General features: G+C 38.2%; 1 protein-coding gene across 3 annotated transcripts in view; it reads right to left on the bottom strand.

Annotated features, from left to right (window-relative positions):
• The window catches only part of OPHN1 (oligophrenin 1), a 692544-nt gene that overhangs the window by 492719 nt on the left and 175729 nt on the right, over positions 1 to 24096 (bottom strand). The window lies entirely within an intron of this gene.

Here is a 24096-nt window from a genome sequence, read left to right as displayed (position 1 = left end):
AAATCTAAGGACAAAAGAAGAAAAGTTCAGTACCTATTCAATTCAATACTGATTTCCTTTTTCCTTCTCTTTTCTTGGGGAAATGTTCCTACCTCAGCTTTTACCTGCAGTTTTATTGATATATAGTTGACATATAACATTCTGTATGATTAAAGTGACTTTGACAAGTGCTAAAAAAAATAAATAAAAGTTAAACATATAGTTATCATATGATTCAGCAATTCCATGCCTGGGAATATTCGCAAAAGAACTGAAAAAACATCCAAACAAACATTTCTATACAAATATTGTTGACTGTTTTATTCACTGATGTTTGTTGCTCAGTCGTTTAGTATGTCTGACTCTTTGCAACCCCATGGACTGCAGCACATCAAGCTTCCCTAGCCTTTACTCACTCCTGGAGTTTGCTCTAACTCATGTCCATTGAGTCGATGATACTGTACACCCACCTCATCCTGGCCCTCTTTTCCATTTCTCTTCAATTTTGACCAGCATCAGGGTCTTTTCAATGAGATGGCTCTTCTCATCAGGTGGCCAAAGGACTTAAGCTTCAGCTTCATTCCTACCAATGAATATTCAGGGTTGATTTCCTTTAGGATTGACTGGTTTGATGTCCTTGCTGTCCAAGGAACTCTCAAGAGTCTTCATCAGTATCACAGATTGAAAGCATCAATTCTTAAGCACTCAGCCTTCTTTGTGGTCCAAATCTAACATCCTTACATGATTACTGGAAAAAACAATGCTTTGACTATACAGACTTTTGTCAACAAAGTGATGTCACTGCTTTTTAATGTGCCGTTTAGGTTTGTCATACTTTTTCTTCCGAGGAGCAAATGTCTTTTAATTTCATGGCTTTAGTCACCATCCACAGGGATTTTGGAGGCCAAGAAAATAAAATCTACCACAGTTTCCATTTTTTCACAATCTGTTTGCCATGAAGTGAAGAGACCAGAGGCCATGATCTTAGATTTTAAATGCTGAGTTTAAGCCAGCTTTTACACGCTTCTCTTTCACCATCATCAAGAGGCTTTTAAGTTCCTCTTCATTTTCTATCATTAGGGTGGTATCATCGGCATATCTGAAGTTATTGATATGATTCTCTGCAATCTTGATACCAGCTTGTGATTCATGTAGCCTAACATTTCACATGATGCATTCTGCATAGAAGTTAAATAAGCAGGGTGACAAGACACAGCCTTGACATACTCCTTTCCTAATTAGGAACCAGTCTGCTGTTCCTTGTCTGGTTCTAACCATTGATACTTGATCTGCATACAGGTTTCTCAGGAGGCAGGTAAACTGGTTAGTATTTCCATCTCTTTAAGAATTTTCCAGTTTTTTATGATCCACAAAATGGACCAGTACAAAATGAAGCAAGGCAAAGGCTAACAGAGTCTTACCAAGAGAACAAATTGGTAACAGCAAACAACTTCTTCCAACAACACTAGAGAAGACTCTACACATGGACATCATCAGATGGTCAATACTGAAATCAGATTGATTATATTCTTTGCAACCAAACAGAGAAGCTCTATACAGTCAGCAAAAAAAAAAAAAAAAAAAGATCAGGAGCTGACTATGGCTCAGATCACGAACTCCTTATTGCAAAATTCAGACTTAAATTTAAGAAAGGAGGGAAAACCACTAGACCATTCAAGTATGACCTAAACCAAATCCCTTACGATTATACACTGGAAGAGACAAATAGATTCAAGGGATTCTATTAGATTCAATACATTCAAGATCTGATAGACAGAGTGCCTGAAGAACTATGGACAGAGGTTTATGACATTGTACAGGAGGCAGTGCTCAAGACCATCCCCAAGTAAAACAAATGCAAAAAGGCAAAATGGTTGTCTGAGGAGACCTTAAAATAGCTGAGAAAATAAGAGAAGCTAAAGGCAAAGCAAAAAAGGAAAGATATACCCATTTGAATGCAGTTTCAAAGAATAACAAAGAAAGATAAGAAAGCCTTCTTCTATGATCAGTGCAAAGACAGTAGAGGAAAACAATGGAATGGGAAAGACTAGAGATCTCTTCAAGAAAATTAGAGATACCAAGGGAACATTCATACAAAGATGGGCACAGTAAAGGACGGAAATGGTATGGACCTAACAGAAGCTGGAAATATTAAGAAGATGTGGCAAGAATACACAGAAGAACTATAGAAAAAAGATCTTCATGACCCAGATAACCACGATGGTGTGATCATTCACCTAGAGCCAGACATCCTGGAATGCAAAGGCAAGTGGGCCTTGGGAAGCATCACTATGAACAAAGCTACTGGAGGTGATGGACTGCCAGTTGAGCTAATTCAAACCCTAAAAGATGATGCTGTTAAAATGCTGCACTCAATATGCTAGCAAATTTGGAAAACAACACTGGCAACAGAACTGAAAATGGTCAGTTTTCATTCCAATCCCAGAGAATGGCAATGCCAAAGAATGTTCAAATTACCACACAATTGCACTCATCTCACATGCTAGCAAAGTAATGCTCAAAATTCTCCAAGCGAGGCTTCAACAGAATGTGAACCATGAACTTCCAGATATTCAATGGATTTAGAAAAGGTAGAGGAACAAGAGATCAAATTGCCACCATCTGTTGGATCATAGAAAAAGCAAGAGAATTACAGAGAAACATCTACTTCTTCTTTAATGATTATGCCAAATCCTTTGACTATGTAGATCACAACAAACTGTGGAAAATTCTTCAAAAGATGGGAATACCAGGCCACCTTACCAACCTCCTGAGAAATCTGTATGCAGGTCAAGAAGCAACAGTTGGAACTGGCCATGGAACAACAGACTAGTTTCAAATTGGGAAAGGAGCATGTTAAGGCTGTATATTGTCAGCCTGCTTATTTATCATCCATGCAGAGTGTATCATGTGAAATGCCGGGCTTACTGAAGCACAAGCTGGAATCAAGATTGCCGGAGGAAATGTCAGTAACCTCAGATACACAGATGACGCCACCCTTACTATAGAAATTGAAGAGGAACTGAAGATCCTCTTGATGAAAGTGAAAGAGGAGAGTGAAATAGTTAGCTTAAAACTCAACATTCTAAAACTAAGACCATGGTATCTGGTCCTATCACTTCACGGCAAACAGATGGGGAAACAATGGAAACAGTGACAGACTATTTTCTTGGGCACAAAAATCACTGCACATGGTGACTGTAGCCATGAAATTAAAAGGCACTTGCTCCTTGGAAGAAAATCCATGACCCACTTAGACAGCATATTACAAAGCAGAAACATTACTTTGCTGACAAAGATCCATCTAATCAAAGCTAAGGTTTTTCCAGTAGTCACGAATGGATGTGAAAATTGGACAATAAAGAAATCTGAGCCCCAAAGAATTGATTCTTTAGAACTGTGGTGTTGCAGAAGACCAATAGTTTGATGCAATAGTTTCATTGGAATTATTTCCTTCATTTCTCTTTCTGATAATTGGTTGGTAGTATATGGAAACATAACAGAGTTCTGTATATTAGTATTGTATCCTTCAAGTTTACCAAATTCTTTCATGAGCTCTAGTAGTTTACTGGTGGCATCTTTCAACGTATAACACCATGTCATCTGAAAAAATTTCCTTAACTTAGTTTCAATCTCTTAAGAATTGCTCTGAAAATCAGATAATATATGCAAAACTTTTTACACATAGTAGATACTCAGGAAATGAAGCCTTTAATATTCATTTTCTCTATTTCCATATTTCTATTATAATACACAAATTCCAATAAATTCAATCTTCATTTTTTAAATGAAAACTAAGGAGAGATCTGACAGAATGTGGTCCACTGGAGAAGGGAATGGCAAACCACTTCAGTATTCTTGCCTTGAGAAACCCATGAACAGTATGAAAAGGTAAAATGACAGGATACTGAAAGAGGAACTCCCCAGGACAGTAGGTGCCCAATATGCTACTGGAGATCAGTGGAGAAATAACTCCAGAAAGAATGAAGGGATGGAGCCAAAGCAAAAAGAATACCCAGCTGTGGATGTGACTGGTGATAGAAGCAAGGTCTTTTGCTGTAAAGAGCAATATTGCATAGAAACCTGGAATGTCAGGTCCATGAATCAAGGCAAATTGGAAGTGGTCAAACAATAGATAGCAAGAGTGAATGTCGACATTCTAGGAATTAGCGAACTGAAATGGACTGGAATGGGTGAATGTAACTCAGATGACCATTATATCTACTACTGCGGGCAGGAATCCCTCAGAAGAAATGGAGCAGCCATCGTGGTCAACAAAAGAGTCTGAAATGCAGTACTTGGATGCAATCTCAAAAACAACAAAATGATCTCTATTCATTTCCAAGGCAAACCATTCAATATCACAGTAATCCAAGTCTATACCCCAACCAGTAATGCTGAAGAAGCTGAAGTTGAACAGCTCTATGAAGACCTACAAGACCTTTTAGAATTAACACCCAAAAAAGATGTCCTTTTCACTATAGGGGACTGGAATGCAAAAGTAGGAAGTCAAGAAACACCTGGAGTAACAGGCAAATTTGGCCTTGGAATACGGAATGAAGCAGGGCAAAGACTAATAGAGTTTTGACAAGAAAATGCACTGGTCATAGCAAACACCCTCTTTCAACAAGACAAGAGAAGACTCTACATATGGATATCACCAGATGGTCAACACTGAAATCAGATTGATTATATTCTTTGCAACCAAAGATGGAGAAGCTCTATACAGTCAACAAAAACAAGACCGGGAGCTGACTGTGGCTCAGATCATGAACTCCTTAGTACCAAATTCAGACTTAAATTGAAGAAAGTAGAGAAAATCACTAGACCATTCAGGTATGACCTAAATCAAATCCCTTATGATTATACAGTGGAAGTGACAAATAGATTTAAGGGCCTAGATCTGATAGATAGAGTGCCTGATGAACTATGGAATGAGGTTTGTGACACTGTACAGGAGACAGGGATCAAGACCATCCCTATGGAAAAGAAAAGCAAAATGGTTCTCTGGGAAGGCCTTGCAATTAGCTGTGAAAAGAAGAGAAGCGAAAAGCAAAGGAGAAAAGGACAGATATAAGCATGTGAATGCAGAGTTCCAACAAATAGCAAAAAAAGATAAGAAAGCCTTCCTCGGTGATCAATGCAAAGAAATAGAGGAAAACAACAGAATGGGAAGGACTAGAGATCTCTTCAAGAAAATTAGAGATACCAAGGGAACATTTCATGCAAAGATGGGCTCGATAAAAGACAGAAATGGTATGGACCTAACAGAAGCAGAAGATACTAAGAAGAGGTGGCAAGAATACACAGAAGAACTGTACAAAAAAGATCTTCACAACCAAGATAATCATGATGGTGTGATCACTCACCTAGAGCCAGACATCCTGGAATGTGAAGTCAAGTGGGCCTTAGAAAGCATCACTACGAACAAAGCTAGTGGAGGGGATGGGATTCCAGTTGAGCTATTTCAAATCCTGAAAGATGATGCTGTGAAAGTGCTGCACTCAATATGCCAGCAAATTTGGAAAACTCAGCAGTGGCCAAAGGACTCCAAAAGATTAGTTTTCATTCCAATCCCAAAGAAAGGCAATGCCAAAGAATGCTCAAACTACCACACAATTGTACTCACCTCACATGCTAGTAAAGTAATGCTCAAAATTCTCAAAGTCAGGCTTCAGCAATACTGAAGCTGGTTCAAGCTGGTTTTAGAAAAGGCAGAGGAACCAGAAGTCAAATTGCCAACATCTGCTGGATCGCGGAAAAAGCAAGAGAGTTCCAGAAAAACGTCTATTTCTGCTTTATTGACTATGCCAAAGCCTTTGACTGTGTGGATCACAATAAACTGTGGAAAATCTGAAAGAGATGGGAATACCAGACCACCTGGCCTGCCTCTTGAGAAATTTGTATGCAGGTCAGGAAGCAACAGTTAGAACTGGACATGGAACAACAGACTGGTTCCAAATAGGAAAAGGAGTACATCAAGGCTGTATATTGTCACCCTGTTTATTTAACTTATATGCAGAGTACATCATGAGAAATGCTGGACTGGAAGAAACACAAGCTGGAATCAAGATTGCCAGGAGAAATATCAATAACCTCAGATACGCAAGATGACACCACCCTCATGGCAGAAAGTGAAGAGGAACTCAAAAGCCTCTTGATGAAAGTGAAAGTGGAGAGTGAAAAAGTTGGCTTAAAGCTCAACATTCAGAAAACGAAGATCATGGCCTCCAGTCCCATCACTTCATGGGAAATAGATGGCGAAACAGTGGAAACAGTGTCAGACTTTATTTTTCTGGGCTCCAAAATCACTGCAGATGATGACTGCAGCCATGAAATTAAAAGACACTTACTCCTTGGAAGGAAAGTTATGACCAACCTAGATAGCATATTCAAAAGCAGAGACATTACTTTGCCAACAAAGGTCCATCTAGGCAAGTCTATGGTTTTTCCTGTGGTCATGTATGGATGTGAGAGTTGGACTGTGGAGAAGGCTGAGCACCGAAGAATTGATGCTTTTGAAATGTGGTGTTGGAGAAGACTCTTGAGAGTCCCTTGGGCTGCAAGGAGATCCAACCAGTCCATTCTGAAGGAGATCAGCCCTGGGATTTCTTTGGAAGGAATGATGCTAAAGCTGAAACTCCAGTACTTTGGCCACCTCATGGGAAGAGTTGACTCATTGGAAAAGACTCTGATGCTGGGAGGGATTGGGGGCAAGAGGAGAAGGGGACGCCAGAGGATGAGATGGCTGGATGGCATCACGGACTTGATGGACTTGAGTTTGAGTGAACTCCAAGAGTTTGTGATGGACAGGGAGGCCTGGCGTGCTGCGATTCATGGGGTGGCAAAGAGTCACACACGACTGAGCGACTGAACTGAACTGAAGATCACTTATTTAATAAATGGATAAGTCAAAATCTTTACCCATATCCAGCCAACTAAAGGACCATATGCCTAACTCTTATCAACTCTTCACAGAGAACCAGTGAGCCAAGGTGTTAGAAGTGTTATTACCAGGGATATAAGATGGTGGCAAGCACAGGATAGAGAGGAAAGACGAGAGTGTGCAATTACAAGAGTCTATGTGGGGACTTCCTTGGTGGTCATGTGGTTAAGAATCCACCTTGCAATGCAAGGGATGTGGGTCTGATCCCTGGTCAGGGAACTAAAGTACCACATGCTGCAGAGCAACTAAGCCAGTGCACCACAACTACCAAGCTTGCTCACCACAACTAGAGAGCCCATGCACCACAAAGAAAGATCCCACATGATGCAATGACCGTCCTGCATGCTGCAATTAAGACCCAATGCAGCAAAATAAATAAATAAATGTATCTTTAAAAAAAAATCTATGTGACCTTTATGATGATGCAGGAGTGAATGGCAGACAGGCCTGAAGCCTGAGCCTCTTGAAGGATGTTCCTGAGAAACTGACATTGTCTTCACCTGATCTCCCCATCCACAACCAGTGATATGTTGGCATTGTTTTAAACCACTTACTCATCCCTAGCTGTCACCTAAGCAGCAGTCCACAGGTAAGTCAGGTGGGAAGCGTAGCATGAGGATTAGAGAGGGTGACACTCATGCTTTGCAGTCTCCTCATTCTGCAAAGGTGTCATCTTCAGTCAACACCACCATGGGAATTAAGAGGGCCCTGAGAGCTGGCACTTTTGAAAGGACTCTGGGTTATGCCCTGCACTGTGAATCCTAGAACACTGACAACATTGAACTTATGCTGAGCTCTGGGCTCCAGGACAATTTTGATATTTGGCAAAACTAATACAATATTGTAAAGTTTAAAAATAAAATAAAATTAAAACAACAACAAAAAAAATGAAATACCCTTTCATGTTCTGAAAAAGGACAAACCACAAAGGACCATCCTGCCCTCACATACAAGACCTATCTCCATCTTTCCTCATGACTACCTTAAGACTCACAGATGACTTTCTTTTTTACCTGCCTCTATAATACCCCTAAGTATCCTTTGTTTTCCTTAAAATATTCCTCATTAATGAAGGTTTTCCCTATGACAACAGTTTGCATACAACGACCTTTTTAAACTGGCCAGTGCACAGTTTGGGTACTTTTGATTTTATCATTTGAGTTGCATAGGAAGCACTGTCAAATCAAAGAAATGCTTAGCCTACCCTGGGTTAAATGTGTGTGGGTAAAATGTTTTATTACACATATTTCAGACACTATATGCTGTACAGGAAGTTCCTAGAAAATTGTCAATGCTCTCATTGTCTATGATATGTTTCTTGGTGCTTCCTTGTCTGATACTGCTGCTGCTGCTAAGTCATTTCAGTCATGTCCAACTCTGTGCGACCCTATGGACAGCAGCCCTCCAGGCTCCTCTGTCCACAGAATTCTCCAGACAAGAATACTGGAGTAGGTTGCCATTTCCTTCTCCCTGCCTAATACTAGAAAACAGTATAGTCTTATCAGCTGTAATCTATTTTTTTAATGTTAACTTTAATGTAATGTTAATTCTTTAATTTGAATTTAGTGTCTTCAAATCAGTGGTTTCAACTGGGGACTCATTTCTCTTACTGTCGGAATCTTATTAATATAGAGATGCTTAGGACTACCCCAGATTATCGATTCTCTTTGCATGATATTTTTAATGTATTTGTGGTATATTCTAACTATATGGTTGGTATATTATACCATTATTATTACCTTGTACCTGAAGATTTTTTTCTAAAGATTATATTCATCCATTTTATAAATTAGATATAACATCCACCCTTCCTTGGAGATAGAAATTATTATGTTAATAAATATTTTGTTCAAAACCTTTTTTTGGATTGACTTTATTTGTTCTGTATATTACAGAAATAGTCACAAGTCCTTGTCTGTTGCATTATTATTCTTATAATGAACACTCATCACATCTCTCAATTTTGAAAATGCCTAGTGGAAAGTTATCCACAGCTATGAGAATCTTTTCTTCATCTATAGATATAACTTTATATTTTAATCTAATACATCCCTGAAAGCACTTGCAATTGTTTACAGGCCAGAGTCCTTAACAAAGAAGGACTTTCTCAGAACCCCAAAGAAAAGGACTATACCAATCCTTTTGTGTACAGGCTTCTGAAAGAACCCTCTAAAATACTTTGAGATCATACCACTGAACTGAGTCAGGATTCTAAGAACTCTAATAGAGGATCAGATGAATTTATGGGTTTGCTAATGCAAGGTTTAGTAAAACAAGAACTACATAGGACTGAATGAATTAATGAAGGATGACTGAGGGTTTCATCTAGAATATTACTGATGTGGCTGTGACTTAGTTGCTAAGTCATGTCGCATACTTGTGATCCCATGGGGCCGTAGCCCACCAGTCTCCTCTGTCCATGGGAATACTGAAGCTATAAAGTTCTATTTTTGAATATATAAAGGAACACATTTCTCTTATTCTGTAACTACAGATATAGATTTGGTAAATTATAATATATGAGTACAATGAGTAATATTATAACTCATAACAACTTAAATTATTCTATTGTAAGTGGGAATGATATGACTTTCACCTGGAAATTACATTTGTAAGTCAAATTATCTCTGCCAAATTCTCTCCAGGATTGAGAAACTGAAATTAAATACTCTGATTTACACAACAGTATCATTATTTACTGACTATATAGAGCTTCTCCATCTTTGGCTGCAAAGAATATAATCAATCTGATTTCGGTGTTGACCATCTGGTGATGTCAACATCATGGAGAAGATGGAGAAGTTCTATACAGTCAGGAAAAACAAGACCAGGAGCTGACTGTGGCTCAGATCATGAACTCCTTATTGCCAAATTCAGACTTAAATTGAAGAAAGAAGGGAAAACCACTAGACCATTCAGGTATGACTTAAATCAAATCCCTTATGATTATACAGTGGAAGTGAGAAATAGATTTAAGGGACTAGATCTGATAGATAGCGTGCCTGATGAACTATGGAATGAGGCTCGTGACATTGTACAGAAGACAGGGATCAAGACCATCCCCAAGAAAAAGAAATGCAAAAAAGCAAAATGGCTCTCTGAGGAGGCCCTACAAATAGCTGTAAAAAGAACAGAAGAGAAAAGCAAAGGAGGAAAGGAGAGATATAAACATCTGAATGCAGAGTTCCAAAGAATAGCAAGAAGAGATAAGAAAGCCTTCTTCAGCAATCAATGCAAAGAAATAGAGGAAAACAACAGAATGGGAAAGACTAGGGATCTCTTCAAGAAAATCAGAGATATCAAAGGAACATTTCATACAAAGATGGGCTCGATAAAGGACAGAAATGGTATGGACCTAACAGAAGCAGAAGATATTAAGAAGAGGTGGCAAGAATACACAGAAGAACTGTACAAAAAAAGATCTTCACAAGCCAGATAATCGTGATGGTGTGATTACTGACCTAGAGCCAGACATCCTGGAATGTGAAGTCAAGTGGGCCTTAGAAGACATCACTACGAACAAAACTAGTGGAGGTGATAGAATTCCAGTTGAGCTATTCCAAATCCTGAAAGATGATGCTGTGAAAGTGCTGCACTCAATATGCCAGCAAATTTGGAAAACTCACAAGTGGCCACAGGACTGGAAAATGTCAGTTTTCATTCCAATCCCAAAGAAAGGCAATGCCAAAGAATGCTCAAACTACCGCACAATTGCACTCATCTCACACGGTAGTAAAGTAATGCTCAAAATTCTCCAAGCAAGGCTTCAGCAATATGTGAACCGTGAACTTCCTGATGTTCAAGTTGGTTTTAGAAAAGGCAGAGGAACCAGAGATCAAATTGCCAACATCGGCTGGATCATGGGAAAAGCAAGAGAGTTCCAGAAAAGCATCTATTTCTGCTTTATTGACTATGCCAAAGCCTTTGACTGTGTGGATCACAATAAACTGTGGAAAATTCTGAAAGAGATGGGAATACCAGACCACCTGACCTGCTTCTTGAGAAGTTTGTATGCAGGTCAGGAAGCAACAGCTAAAACTGGACATGGAACAACAGACTGGTTCCAAATAGAAAAAGGAGTACGTCAAGGCTGTATATTGTCACCCTGCTTATTTAACTTATATGCAGAGTACATCATGAGAAACACTGGACTGGAAGAAACACAAGCTGGAATCAAGATTGCCAGGAGAAATATCAATAACCTCAGATATGCAGATGACACCACCCTTATGGCAGAAAGTGAAGAGGAACTCAAAAGCCTCTTGATGAAAGTGAAAGTGGAGAGTGAAAAAGTTGGCTTAAAGCTCAACATTCAGAAAACGAAGATCATGGCCTCCAGTCCCATCACTTCATGGGAAATAGATGGGGAAACAGTGGAAACAGTGTCAGACTTTATTTTTCTGGGCTCCAAAATCACTACAGATGGTGACTGCAGCCATGAAATTAAAAGACGCTTACTCCTTGGAAGGAAAGTTATGACCAACCTAGATAGCATATTAAAAAGCAGAGACATTACTTTGCCAACAAAGGTTCGTCTAGTCAAGGCTATGGTTTTTCCAGTGGTCATGTATGGATGTGAGAGTTGGACTGTGAAGAAGGCTGAGTGCCGAAGAATTGATGCTTTTCAACTGTGGTGTTGGAGAAGACTCTTGAGAGTCCCTTGGACTGCAAGGAGATCCAACCAGTCCATTCTGAAGGAGATCGGCCCTGGGATTTCTTTGGAAGGGATGATGCTAATGCTGAAACTCCAGTACTTTGGCCACCTCATGGGAAGAGTTGACTCATTGGAAAAGACTCTGATGCTGGGAGGGATTGGGGACAAGAGGAGAAGGGGACAACAGAGGATGAGATGGCTGGATGGCACCACTGACTCAATGGACGTGAGTCTAGATGAACTCTGGGAGTTGGTGATGGACCGGGAGGCCCAGAGTGCTGTGATTCATGGGGTCACAAAGAGTCGGACAGGGCTGAGCGACTGATCTGATCTGATCTGATCATTATTTACATAGGCTAAATTAGTGTCTGTCCTCTTTATTATTAGAAAATGATTTGAAACATTAGTTTAAGCAACCAAGGCCTTACCTGCAATGACATATCTGATATGATGCTCATTGAAGTGGATATGACCAGATGCTTTTAATGAGCAAGGTTGACTATGGGGCCAACAAAGATTCAAAGCCCTCTTGGGAAAACCAGGTTAATACCTGCTTTGCAGAGTTCCTGGCCTTATAGTTGAGTAAGGAAAGTCTCTTCCTAGCAGAACTGACAACTTCAGGATATTTTGCCTATCTAGAGAAGAACTCACTCAAATTTTTAGGTTCTGCAGCTGAAATGGTATGGGGAGGGTGGTGCAAGGGGGGTTCAGGATGGGGAACACATGTACACCCGTGGCAGATTCATGTTGATGTATGGCAAGACCAATACAATATTGTAAAGTAATTAGCCTCCAATTAAAATAAATAAATTTATATTTAAAAAATCCAATCTACAATTCTTGAAAACTTTCAGTAATGCAAACTTAAACAGACCCATATAGCAAATGATTATCCTTGTTGCAACTACAAATAGTTAGACCAAATCTAATGAGACCAGCCTTATTTTTTAATCAAGAATATTTTTTCTTTGAGATTAACTTTCATCAAAAGGGAGATCTTCTGTGTTTCAATGGAAAATGATGCATTGTCTAGATCACATCCTTTTGGATTATCAGAAGTTTGCCCTATTCTTTGTCTTTGAGCTAGCTGAACATTTGCACCTCTTGTTAGTGGAGGGTAACCTATAAGGATGCACACTCACACTTGTCTGGTTGAGATTTAAATGACTTGCTCCCCTTTTGAGAAAAAAAAAAAAAAACAGTTTTGGTATCCATCTGTAAATTGAACTGGATCCTGTTACTTTACCCAACTTATATTTAGCAAATCTTCAATCCCTTCTATTTCTTTCAATATCTAGTTATAATCCTCCAAACTAGCAATCCTAAATTTCCCCTTCTCATCTGACCTGGAATCAGAGAGACCTGAGACTTGATGATCCAGATCCCTATAAGGATTCCAGGTCACCATGCAATTGATCCTTTCCCCATGATCTGAAGAAGATCTATGAACTAAAATCTGATGACTTGATATAAATCTCTAAGTGCTTGCCACCATAGCAGACCATGCATTGGGCTAAAATTTTCCCTGGAAAAACCACTATCTGAGTTAAGGAAGTCTGGTAAAATGTTCAATTCATATATGCCCTTATAGGAAAGACTGCCAGGACTGTGGACAATGTCGTCTAGAGGACTAGCATCCTACCTTGAGAGCTTCAAGTAACTCCAATGAGTGACACTATGTAATCAAAAATAAATGTCTACTACTGACCACTTAGAAATCACTGGACCCTCAGGGTTCAATTCACATCTCTTTTCTGTAATAGAAACTTTTGCATTAAACGACAAGGTCCTACTGTATACAACAGGGAACTGTCAATATACTGAATTTCTTATAATAAACCATAATGGAAAAGAATATGAAAAAGATTATATATATATACATATATATATATACACACACATATAACACAATCCTTTGCTGTATACCAGAAATTAACACAACACTGTAAATCAACTATACTTCAATAAAAATAAAATTTAAATAATTTTAACTTTTATATTAATTTTTTTTTTTCATTTAGGGCATCCCTCTTCTTTTAGGATAGCTGAATTTCAGGACCCTAAAACAACTGACCTTCACAATCTAAAAAGATGGTCTAACTGATTTTATAGAAAAACACTAAAAAATATCCTCAAGAGACTATTTCTTAAGCCCTGCTTTATCCCAATCAGGTTTATGATTACCTGTGAGTTGTTAGCAATTAATAATATTCACGTTGAATATAAGTGTGGGGGCTAGGGGGAATAGACAATGTAGAACTTCCTGAGTCCTGTGCTCCTATACAGCAGTAATGGGTGGCTGATGGAACTTCTACTTGAAAGTTTGATTTTAAATCAATCTGCTTGGTCTGCAAAGGACTTTTGACAAATATATTACAATGATGAGATTAGAAATTTGATTTGCAGTCTGAGACTTGAAAACACTGCCTTTTCTTTCTCCACACATAAATAAACAAACTGATTCATTTCATCTAAGATGGGTCCTGAGACTCTGGATCAACATGCTTTCCAGGTAATTCTGATACAAAGCTATATTAAGATTAACTGAACTAGATGCTTCCTAAGGTCCCTTTAAACATTGACTTTTTTTACCTTTTCATTTTGTAGTAAACTCAGGCAATAATTTCAAACTAACATCTTTCTCAAAAAATTAGGTTCTCCACCTTCCTAGTAGGATCACCGGACACTGAGAAAAAGGATTTATATAAACCCTCTGATATATTTATTTATATGATTTACTTCTTGCAATTCTTGGAAGTAGATTATACTCTCTACAAATGAGGAAAACAGAGACTCAAGTAATTTTTTCAAGACCTCATAGCCAATAACTAAACCTCAAACCTGAAGCAGACACACACTACCTAAATACTTAGAATTTCCTCTAGTTACTGGGCCATAGAGGTAGAGAAAAGGTCAGGCAATGCCAGTTGAAAGTATACATGTCATGCTCTAAAGCAGTGACAAATGTCAGAGGGCAGTCAGATACTCCCTCTCACTTGTCTGTTATATATAGACTGTGAGACCTAAAGGCTGATCAACAAAGGAAGAAACTGTTCAGAGAAGCTTCAGACTTTACCTAGAAATCATTACCATCTCCGTTGCTCACGTGGTAACTACAATGGGGTTAATGCTACTGATTACTGTGGTGTTGTAGAAGATTCTTGAGAGTCCCTTGAACTGCAAGGAGATGAAACCAGTCCATCCTAAAGGAGATTAGTCCTGGGTGTTCACTGGAAGGACTGATGTTGAAGCTGAAGCTCCAATATTTTGGCCACCTGATGCGAAGAGCTGACTCATTTGAAAAGACCCTGATGCTGGGAAAGATTGAAGGCAGGACGAGAAGGGGATGGCAGAGGATGAGATGGTTAGATGGCATCACTGACTCAATGGACATGAGTTTGGATAAACTCTGGGAGTTGGTGATGGACAGGGAGGCCCAGCGTGCTGCAGCTCATGGGGTCGCAGAGTCGGACATGACTGAGTGACTGAACTGACTGACTGACTGACTGAACTCTTGCAACAATCATGAAAAATCACTTATGGAAAGAACTGCAAAACCCTTTTCACATGTAATGTGAAATCTAAAAGCTCAACTCCAAATTCCATTCCATTCCATACAGTAAAAGTAACTGTAGTTTTACCAGTTTTCCAGTAAAAAAGAAGATGTACTGACTCAGAGACAGTAGTGCTGGCACATTAGAGGGCATGGAAAACTCTCCTCTTTCCACTTTCCAAACAACTGTTCTTTCCCAACAATAGCTTCCCAGTAGGATCTTGAACATTGCTTCTCAGTCTCCAAAGAGCATTGGCAGGTGGGTTCTTTACCACTAGCACCATTCAGATCAGATCAGATCAGTCGCTCGGTCGTGTCCCACTCTTTGTGACCCCATGAATCGCAGCACACCAGGCCTCCCTGTCCATCACCAACTCCCGGAGTTCACTGAGACTCACGTAGATCGAGTCAGTGGTGCCATCCAGCCATCTCATCCTCTGTCGTCCCCTTCTCCTCTTGTCCCCAATCCCTCCCAGCATCAGAGTCTTTTCCAATGAGTCAACTCTTCCCATGAGGTGGCCAAAGTACTGGAGTTTCAGCATTAGCATCATTCCTTCCAAAGAAATCCCAGGGCCGATCTCCTTCAGAATGGACTGGTTGGATCTCCTTGCAGTCCAAGGGACTCTCAAGAGTCTTCTCCAACACCACAGTTCAAAAGCATCAATTCTTCGGCACTCAGCCTTCGTCACAGTCCAACTCTCACATCCATACATGACCACAGAAGAAACCATAGCCTTGACTAGACGAACCTTTGTTGGCAAAGTAATGTCTCTGCTTTTGAATATGCTATCTAGGTTGGTCATGACTTTCCTTCCAAGGAGTAAGCGTCTTTTAATTTCATGGCTGCAGTCACCATCTGCAGTGATTTTGGAGCCCAAAAAAATAAAGTCTGACACTGTTTCCACTGTTTCTCCATCTATTTCCCATGAAGTGATGGGACCAGATGCCATGATATTTGTTTTCTGAATATTGAGCTTTAAGCCAACATTTTCACTCTCCACTTTCATTTTCATCAAGAGGCTTTTGAGTTCCTCTTCACTTTCTGCCATAAGGGTGGTGTCATCTGCATATCTGAGGTTATTGATTAGGAAGCCCAATTGACAGGCAAGCAGTAGTTATTTTTAAGAAAATAATATACTTATTTTTGGATGCTATAACAAAATAACATAGATAGGATGGTGTATAAAAATAGAAATTTCTCATAGTTGTGGAAGTTAGAAGACCAATATTAGACTGCCAGCATGTTTGGGTTCTGGAGCATGCCATCTTCTGGCTTATAAACTACTAACTTTTCATTGTATCCTAATAAGATGAAAAGTGGGCTAGAAATTTCTCTGGGATCCCTTTTATGAGGGCACTAATCCCATTCATGAGGGCTCCATCCTCATGATCTAATCACTTCCCAAAGGTTCTACTTCCTGGTACCATCATATTGAGGATAAGCTTTCAAAATGAATCTGGGGGAGTTACATTCAGCCTGTTACATCCCATACCATGCTTGACAAAATCCACATCTTTCTTTTATATAAAATATATTAATTCAATTTCCACAGCCCTACAAGTCTTAACTCATTCCAGCGTTAACTCTTAGGTTAAAAGTTCAAATTTTATCTAAATATCTAAATCAAATATGGTTGAGACTCACGGTACAAATTATATGGAGGCAAAATTGTTCTCTAGCTGTCAACCTGTGAAAACAAACAAGTTATGTGCTTCCAAAATACAATGATGGGACATGCATAAGATAGACATTCCTGCTCCAAAAGGGAAAAAGGCAAGAAGGACAGAGTGATAGGTCCCAAGCAAGCCCAAAATCTAGCAAGGCAAGTTCCATGTGATCTTAAGTTTTGAGAATAAATCTCTTTGGCTGTATTTTCCGCTTTCTCTTTCTTTTTTTTTTTTTTTATTTTAATTGGAGGCTAATTACTTTATAATATTGTAGTGGTTTTTGCCATACATTCACATGAATCAGCCATGGGTGTACATGTGTTCCCCATCCTGAACACCCCTCCCACCTTCCTCCCCATCCCATTCCTCAGGGTCATCCCAGTGCACCAGCCCTGAGCACTCTCTCTCATGCACTGAACCTGGACTGGTGATCTATTTCACATATGATAATATACATGTTTCAATACTATTCCCTCAATCATCCCACCCTCGCCTTCTCCCACAGAGTGCAAAAGTCTGTTCTTTACATCTGTGTCTCTTTCGCTGTCTCGCATATAGGATCATCATTGCCATCTTTCTAAATTCCATATATATGCATGTTAATCTACTGTATTGGTGTTATTCTTTCTGACTTACTTCACTCTGTATAATAGGCTCTGGTTTCATCCACCTCATTAGAACTGATTCAAATGCATTCTTTTTAATAGCTGAATAATATTCCATTGTGTATATATACCACAGCTTTCTTATCCATTTATCTGCCAATGGACATCTAGATTGCTTCCATGTCCTAGCTTATTATAAACAGTGCTGCAATGAACATTGAGGTACATGTGTCTCTTCCAATTCTTGTTTCCTCGGTGTGTATACCCAGCAGTGGAATTGCTGGGTTGTATGGCAGTTCTACTTCCAGTTTTTGAAGGAATCTCCATACTGTTCTCCATAGTGGCTGTACTAGTTTGCATTCCCTCCAACAGTGTAAGAGGGTTTCTTTTTCTCTGTACCCTCTCCAGCATTTACTATTTGTAGACTTTTGGATAGCAGCCATTCTGACTGGCATGAGATTGGTACCTCACTGTGGTTTTGATTTGCATTTCTCTGATAATGAGTGATGCTGAGCATCTTTTCATGTGTTAGCCATCTGTATGTCTTCTTTGGAGAAATGTCATTTAGTTCTTTGGCTCATTTTTTGATTTGGTCACTTATTCTTCTGGAACTGAGCTGAAGGAGTTCTTTGTATATTTTTGAGATTAATTCTTTGTCAGTTGCTTCGTTTGCTGCTATTTTCTCCCATTCTGAAGGCTCTTTTCACCTTGCTTATAGTTTCCTTCATTGTGCAAAAGCTTTTAGGCTTAATTAGGTCCCATTTGTTTATTTTTGCTTTTATTTCCTTTACTCTGGGAGGTGGGTCATAGAGGATCCTGCTGTGATTTATATCAGAATGTTTTGCCTATGTTTTCCTCTAGGAGTTTTATAGTTTCTGGTCTTACATTTAGATCTTTAGTCCATTTTGAGTTTATTTTTTGTGTATGGTGTTAGAAAGTATTCTAGTTTCATTCTTTTACAAGTGGTTGACCAGTTTTCCCAGCACTTCTTAAAGAGATTGTCTTTTCTACATTGTATATTCTTGTCTTCTTTGTCAAAGATAAGGTGTCCATAGTTGCGTGGATTTATCTCTGGGCTTTCTATTTTGTTCCATTGATCTATGTTTCTGTCTTTGTGCCAGTACCATACTGTCTTGATGACTGTAGCTTTGTAGTATAGCCTGAAGTAGGGCAAGTTGATCCCTCCAGTGCCATTCTTCTTTCTCAAGATTACTTTGGCTATTCGAGGTTTTTTGTATTTCCATACAAATTATGAAATTATTTGTTCTAGTTCTGTGAGAAATACCATTGGTAGCTTGATAGGGATTGCATTGAATTTATAGATTGCTTTGGGTAGTATACTCATTTTCACTATGTTGATTCCTGCGCTCCAAGAACACGGTATATTTCTCCATCTATTTGTTTCCTCTTTGATTTCTTTCATCAGTGTTTTATAGTTTTCTATATATAGGTCTTTTATTTCTTTAGGTAGATATATCCCTAAGTATTTAATTATGTTCATTGCAATGGTGAATGGAATTGTTTCCTTAATGTCTCTTTCTGTTTTCTCATTGTTAGTGTATAGGAATGCAAGGGATTTCTGTGTGTTAATTTTATATCCTGAAAATTTACTACATTCATTGATTAGCTCTAGTAATCTTCTGGTGGAGTCTTTAGGGTCTTTTATGTAAAGGATCATGTCATCTGCAAACAGTAAGAGTTTTACTTCTTCTTTTCCAATCTGGATTCATTTCTTTTTCTTCTCTGATTGCTATGGCTAAAACTTCCAAAACTATGTTGAATAGTAGTGGTGAGAGTGGGCACCCTTTTCTTGTTCCTGACTTTAGGGGAACTGCTTTCAATTTTTCACCATTGAGGATAATGTTTGCTGTGGGTTGGTCATATATAGCTTTTATTATGTTGAGGTATGTTCCTTCTATTCCTGCTTTCTGAAGGTTTTTTTTTTTTAATCATAAATGGATGTTGAATTTTGTCAAAGGCTTTCTCTGCATCTACTGAGAAAATCATATGGCTTTTAATCTTTTAATTTGTTAATGTGGTGTATTACATTGATTGATTTGCAAATATTGAAGAATCCTTGCATCCCTGGGATAAAGCCCACTTGGTCATGATGCATGATCTTTTTAATATGTTGTTGGATTCTGTTTGCTAGAACTTTGTTAAAGATTTTTGCATCTATGTTCATCAGTGATATTTGCCTGTAGTTTTCTTTTTTTGTGGTATCTTTGTCTCGTTTTGGTATTAGGGTGATGGTGGCCTCAAAGAATGAGTTTGGAAGTTCACATTCCTCTGCAATTTTCTGGAAGAGTTTGAGTAGGATAGGTGTTAGCTCTTCTCTAAATTTTTGGTAGAATTCAGCTGTGAAGCCGTCTGGTCCTGGGCTTTTGTTTGTTGGAAGATTTCTGATTACAGTTTCGATTTCTATGCTTGTGATAGGTCTGTTAAGATTTTCTATTTCTTCCTGGTTCAGTTTTGGAAAGTTGTACTTTTCTAAGAATTTGTCCATTTCTTCCAAGTTGTCCATTTTATTGGCATATAGTTACTGATAGTAGTCTCTTGTGATCCTTTGTATTTCTGTGTTGTCTCTTGTGATTTCTCCATTTTCATTTCTAATTTTGTTGATTTGATTCTTCCTTTATAATTTGATGAATCTGGCTAATGGTTTGTCCATTTTATTTATCTTCTCAAAGAACCAGCATTTAGCTTTCTTAATTTTGGCTATGCCTTCCTTTGTTTCTTTTGCATTTATTTCTGCCCTAATTTTTATGATTTCTTTCCTTATACTAACCCTGGGGTAGTTCATTTCTTATTTTTCTAGTTGCTTTAGGTGTACAGTTAGGTCTTTTATTTGATGTTTCTCCTGTTTCTTGAGGTAAGCTTCTATTGCTATGAACCCTCCCCTTAGCACTGTTTTTACTGAATCCCAAAGTTTTGCATAATTTTGTTTTCATTTTCATTAATTTTTATGCATATTTTTATTTCTTTTTTTATTTCTTCTGTGATTTGTTGGTTATTCAGAAGTGTGTTTTTTAGCTTCTGTATGTTTGTATTTTTAACAGTATTTTTTCCTGTAGTTGACATCTAATCTTACCAAACTGTGATCAGAAAAGATGCTTGAGATGGTTTCAATTTTCTTGAATTTACCAAGGCTAGATTTATGGCCCAGGATGTGATCTATCCTGGAGAAGGTTCCATGTGTGCTTTAGAAAAAGGTGAAATTCATTGTTTTAGGGTGAAATATGCTATAGATATCAATTAGGTCTAACTGGTCCATTGTATCATTTAAAGTTTGTGTTTCCTTGCTAATTTTCTGTTTAGTTGATCTATTCATAGGTGTGAGTGGCGTATTAAAGTCTCCCACTATTATTGTGTTTGTGTTAATATCCCCTTTCATACTTGTTAGCATTTGCCTTACATATTGCAGGGCTCCTATGTTGGGTGCATATATATTTATAATTGTTATATCTTCTTCTTGGATTGATCCTTTAATCATGATGTAGTGTCCTTCTTTGTCTCTTTTGCAGCCTTTATTTCAAACTCTATTTTATCTGAAATGAGTATTGTTTCTCCTGCTTTTTTTTGGTCTCCATTTGCGTGAAATATCTTTTTCCAGCCCTTCACTTTCAGTCTGCATGTGTCCCTAAGTTTGAGGGATGATTACTGCAGCCATGAAATTAAAAGATGCTTGCTCCTTGGAAGAAAAGCTATGACCAACCTAGACTCCATATTCAAAAGCTGAGACATTACTTTGCCAACAAGGGTCCATCTAGTCAAAGCTATGGTTTTTCCAGTAGTCATGTATGGATGTGAGAGTTGGACTATAAAGAAAGCTGAGTGCCAAAGAATGATGTTTTTGAACTGTGGTGTTGGAGAAGACTCTTGAGAGTCACTTGGACTGTAAGGAGATCCAACCAGTTCATCCTAAAGGAAATCAGTCCTCTATATTCATTGGAAGGACTGATGCTGAATCTGAAACTCCAATACTTTGGCCACCTGATGTGAAGAACTTATTCATTGGAAAAGACCCTGATCCTGGGAAAGATTGAAGGCAGGAGAAGGGGAAGACAGAAGAGGAGATGGTTGGATGGCATCACCAACTCGATGGACATGAGCTGGAGTAAGTTGCGGGAGTTGGTGTTGGACAGGGATGCCTGGCATGCTGCAATCCATTGGATCGCAAAGAGTCAGACACAATTGAGTGACTGAATTGAACTGAACTGAACTGAAGCATGTGTATGTGTGCTCAGTTAGTTGCTCAGTGGTGTCTAACTATTTGTGACCCCATGAACTGTAGCCCTCCAGGCTCCTCTGTCCATTTAGTTTTCCAGGCAAGAACACTGGAGTGAGATGCCATTTTTCTACCCCATGAGATCTTCCTGAGTCAGGGATTAAACCCGTGACTCTTGCATTAACAGGCAGATTCTTTACCACTGCACCACCTGGGAAGTGCAATAGTGTTTTCTTCCAAATAAACTTCCTCATTTTTCGTAATATGGACAAATCTTTAAGTTATGGTTCCTTTCTCCTTAAAAATTTTACCTTATGTTCATTTCTTTCCTGTTACATTTTAGTATAAGTAGCCAGGGGAAACCAAACCTCTCTCTTAATACTTGCTTAGAAATTGCATAAGCTGAATTTTCAAGTTGCTTACAAGTTTTGCCTTTCACAGAACACTAGAATACAAAAAAATGTAGCCTAGTATTTGTTTTTTTATAACAAGGATCACCTTTTCTCCATTGTCCAATAACATGTTCCTCATTTTTGTCTGAGACTTCATCAAAATGGACTCTACCATCTATATTCTACCAATATTTCATGCATGATTACTTAGGTATTCTCTAAGAATATTGAAGCTTTCTCTACCCTCTCTCTTCTTTCATAGCTCTCTCCAGAATCACCCTTAAAATTCTATTCACAGCAATCTAGGCTTTCTATAGCATGCACCTCAAAACTTTTCCAGCCTCTGTCCATTATCCAGTTCCAAAGCCACTTCCACATTTTCAGGTATTCATTATAGCAACACGCTCCAAATCTCAGTACAAATTCCTGATTTTTTTTTTTTTTTTTTGAGTTCAGGATTCTATAGGGAAATACCATAGACGGGGTGGGTTTATTTATTTCACACAGTTCTGGAGGTTAAAAGTCTGAGATCAAGGTCAGTTTCTCATGAGCATTCTCTTCCAGGCTACAGACTACCAACTTCTCACTGTATCCTCACATGATAGAAAGTGGGTGAGAGAGTGCTCTAGAATCTGTTTTCTTTTCCCTCTCTCTTTTTTAAAAAAAAATTTAATTGAAGGATAATTGCTTTACAGAATTTTGTGGTTTTCTGTCATACATCATCAAGAATCAGCCCCCTGTACACCCATGTCCCCTCCCTCCAGAACCTCCCTCCCATTTCCCTCCCTACCCCACCCTTCTAGACTGTCACAGAGATAAGGATACTAATACCACTCATGAGGGCTTCACCTTCATGACCTAATTAACTCCCAAAGAACCCACCTCCTACTACTGTCACATTGGAGGTTAGAATTTCAACATATCACTTTGTGGAGATACAAAAACATTCAGTCCATTAAAAAGTATAAAGTAGTCAAACCTCATATTAACAATGATTAAATAGCTAACATTTATTTGGACACTGTGAACACTTGGCATTGATTACCTCACTCCCATTTTACAGATGAGAAATGTTACACTCATAGAGGTGAAGTTACTTGCCAAGATTACATAGCTAAATGTCGAGAAACTAGAGTTCAAACTTGGGCTATCAAACCCTCACAATATTAATCTTTAAATAAGCCATGCCCGCAGACCAAGATAGATAAGCAGAAGTAGAATGAAGTGGCATGAGTAAAGAAATAATCCAAATACAAATGTCTGTCTCACTAGCTATACTGCCACATTTATGCAAAGTATTAGTCATCAACCTCATAAAAATATCCATTGCAGTGTTATTAATAATCATGAAAAATTAGAAATAAGCCAAATATCTAACAATAGTTAAACAGCATGTAAAGTATAGCTCCTATAATAATGAATCTCAAATGCATCCATTACTCATTCATTCAACAAACATGTATTGAGTATCTGCTATATGCTAGGTACTCCTCTACATGCTAGGGAAATGGAAATGACTGAAACAATGTCCTTGTCCTACGCTCCCATGAAGCATTTAAAGATTTTTAAATGATATGAGAAAATGCTTGATGAAATATTAGATTAAAATTAGATAAAATTATGTATTTATGTATTTATATAATATTACATAATTATGTGATTATGTATTTTAAATTATGTATGAACTAAATTACATACACACAAAACAGTTCTATGTTGAAATACCTTATTAGTATAGGTAATTTCATATTTTATACACTTATATATTATTCATATTTACTGCACAAGCATTCAATATAATAATAATACATTTTTATATTTTATTTCTTGGGTTCATACACATAATTATTTCAGTGGCATTAGATCATTCATAATAGTTCTGTGCTCTCATCTAGCAAATGTTTTGCACTAACTCTTTAACTCAGTGGTTACAAAACTTTTTTTAAATGGCCAGACAGCAAATATTTGAGGCTCTGAAAACCATGTAGTCTCTGCAACTACTACTCAATGCTGTTATAATACAAAACCACCCATAAACAATATTTAACTGTATTTCAGTTAAGTCTGTGGG

The sequence above is a fragment of the Bubalus kerabau genome, chromosome X, assembly GCF_029407905.1.
Source record: "Bubalus kerabau isolate K-KA32 ecotype Philippines breed swamp buffalo chromosome X, PCC_UOA_SB_1v2, whole genome shotgun sequence".
Lineage (NCBI taxonomy): Eukaryota > Metazoa > Chordata > Mammalia > Artiodactyla > Bovidae > Bubalus > Bubalus kerabau.
Note: the sequence above shows the minus strand (reverse complement) of the source record. Positions and strands in the feature narration are given on the sequence as shown.